The following is a 3,394-nucleotide window of genomic DNA, read 5'->3' as shown; positions in this document are numbered from 1 at the left end:
AAGTATATCGTAAATGTATAAATAAGTATATCGTAAATAAGTATATCGTATAAATAAGTATATCGTAAATGTATAAATAAGTATATCGTAAATAAGTATATCGTATAAATAACCAAATTCCAATTGAAATAAAATCTTTAGGAGGGATTTATGAGACGACATCAATTCAAATTCTGGATCGTCGAATTGAGAGAGATATTGAGAGAGATCAAGTTGAGAGAGATCAAGAATTCTCACTATTTCTTAGATTCGTGGATCAAATACATTTTTTTCCATCAAGAACGCTTTATGAAACTTTTTGACCCCCGAATTTGGAGTACCCTACTTTCACGTGATTCGCAGGGTTCAACAAGCAATCGATATTTCATGATCAAAGGTGTAATCAAAGGTGTAGTACTGCTTGTAGTAGCGGTCCTTATATCTCGTATTAACAATCGAAAGATGGTCGAAAGAAAAAATCTCTATTTGATGGAGCTTCTTCCTATACCTATGAATTCCATTGGACCCAGAAATGTGAATTCCATTGGACCCAGAAATGAGACATTGGAAGAATCTTTTCGGTCTTCCAATATCAATAGGTTGATTGTTTCGTTCCTGTATCTTCCAAAAGGGAAAAAGATTTCTGAGAGTTGTTTCATGGATCCGCAAGAGAGTACTTGGGTTCTCCCAATAAATAAAAAGTGTATCATGCCTGAATCTAACCGGAGTTCGCGGTGGTGGAGGAACCGGATCGGAAAAAAGAGGGATTCTAGTTGTAAGATATCTAATGAAACCGTAGCTGGAATTAATGAAACCGTAGCTGGAATTAAGATCTCATTCAAAGAGAAAGATAGCGAATATCTGGAGTTTCTTTTTTTATCCTATACGGATGATCCGATCCGCAAGGACCATGATTGGGAATTGTTTGATCGTCTTTCTCCGAGGAAGAAGCGAAACATAATCAACTTGAATTTGGGACAGCTATTCGAAATCTTAGGGAAAGACTTGATTTGTTATCTCATGTCTGCTTTTCGTGAAAAAAGACCAATTGAAGGGGAGGGTTTCTTCAAACAACAAGGAGCTGAGGCAACTATTCAATCAAATGATATTGAGCATGTTTCCCATCTCTTCTCGAGAAACAAGTGGGGTATTTCTTTGCAAAATTGTGTTCAATTTCATATGTGGCAATTCCGCCAAGATCTCTTCGTTAGTTGGGGGAAGAATCAGCACGAATCGGATTTTTTGAGGAACGTATCGAGAGAGAATTTGATTTGGTTAGACAATGTGTGGTTGGTAAACAAGGATCGGTTTTTTAGCAAGGTACGGAATGTATTGTCAAATATTCAATATGATTCCACAAGATCTATTTTCGTTCAAGTAAGGGATTCTAGCCAATTGAAAGGATCTTCTGATCAATCCATAGATCATTTCGATTCCATTAGAAATGAGGATTCAGAATATCCCACATTGATCGATCAAACAGACATTCAGCAACTAAAAGAAAGATCGATTCTTTGGGATCCTTCCTTTCTTCAAACGGAACGAACAGAGATAGAATCAGATCGATTCCCGAAATGCCTTTTTGGATCTTCCTCAATGTCCCGGCTATTCACGGAACGTGAGAAGCAGATGAATAATCATCTGCTTCCGGAAGAAATCGAAGAATTTCTTGGGAATCCTACAAGATCAATTCGTTCTTTTTTCTCTGACAGATGGTCAGAACTTCATCTGGGTTCGAATCCTATTGAGAGGTCCACTAGAGATCAGAAATTTTTGAAGAAAAAACAAGATGTTTCTTTTGTCCCTTCCAGGCGATTGGAAAATAAAGAAATGGTTGATATATTCAAGATAATTATGTATTTACAAAATACCGTCTCAATTCATCCTATTTCATCAGATCCGGGATGTGATATGGTTCCGAAGGATGAACCGGATATGGACAGTTCCAATAAGATTTCATTCTTGAACAAAAATCCATTTTTTGATTTATTTCATCTATTCCATGACCGGAACAAAAGGGGATACACGTTACACCACGATTTTGAATCAGAAGAGAGATTTCAAGAAATGGCAGATCTATTCACTCTATCAATAACCGAGCCGGATCTGGTGTATCATAGGGGATTTGCCTTTTCTATTGATTCCTACGGGTTGGATCAAAAAAAATTCTTGAATGAGGTATTCAACTCCAGAGATGAATCGAAAAAGAAATCTTTATTGGTTCTACCTCCTCTTTTTTATGAAGAGAATGAATCTTTTTATCGAAGGATCAGAAAAAAATCGGTCCGGATCTACTGCGGGAATGATTTGGAAGATCCAAAACTAAAAACAGCGGTATTTGCTAGCAACAACATAATGGAGGCAGTCAATCAATATAGATTGATCCGAAATCTGATTCAAATCCAATATAGCACCTATGGGTACATAAGAAATGTATCTAATCGATTCTTTTTAATGAATAGATCCGATCGCAACTTCGAATATGGAATTCAAAGGGATCAAATAGGAAATGATACTCTGAATCATATAACTATAATGAAATATACGATCAACCAACATTTATCGAATTTGAAAAAGAGTCAGAAGAAATGGTTTGATCCTCTTTTTTCTCGAACCGAGAGATCCATGAATCGGGATCCTGATGTATATAGATACAAATGGTCCAATGAGAGCAAGAATTTCCAGGAACATTTGGAACATTTCGTTTCTGAACAGAAGAACCGTTTTCAAGTAGTGTTCGATCGGTTACGTATTAATCAATATTCGATTGATTGGTCCGAGGCTATCGACAAACAAAATTTGTCTAAGTCACTTCGTTTCTTTTTGTCCAAGTCACTTCCCTTTTTGTCCAAGTCACTTCCCTTTTTGTCCAAGTCACTTCCCCTTTTCTTTGTGAGTATCGGGAATATCCCCATTCATAGGTCCGAGATCCACATCCGTGAATTGAAAGGTCCGAATGATCAACTCCGCAATCAGTTGTTAGAATCAATAGGTGTTCAAATCGTTCATTTGAATAAATTGAAACCCTTCTTATTGGATGATCATGATACTTCCCAAAGACCGGAATTCTTTATCAATGGAGGAACAACATTACCATTTTTGTTCAAAAAGATACCAGAGTGGATGATTGACTCATTCTATACTAGAAATAATCGCAGGAAATCCTTTGATAACACGGATTCCTATTTCTCAATGATATTCCATGATCGAGACAATTGGCTGAATCCCGTGAAACCATTTCATAGAAGTTCATTGATATCTTCTTTTTATAAAGCAAATCGACTTCGATTCTTGAATGATCCAAATCACTTCTGGTTCTATTGTAACAAAAGATTCCCTTTTTATGTGGAAAAGACCCGTATCAATAATTATGATCTTACATATGGACAATTCCTCACTACCTTGTTCATTCGCA

The sequence above is a fragment of the Musa acuminata genome, unplaced genomic scaffold (assembly GCF_036884655.1).
Source record: "Musa acuminata AAA Group cultivar baxijiao unplaced genomic scaffold, Cavendish_Baxijiao_AAA HiC_scaffold_954, whole genome shotgun sequence".
NCBI lineage: Eukaryota > Viridiplantae > Streptophyta > Magnoliopsida > Zingiberales > Musaceae > Musa > Musa acuminata.
This window is presented reverse-complemented; position numbering follows the sequence as displayed.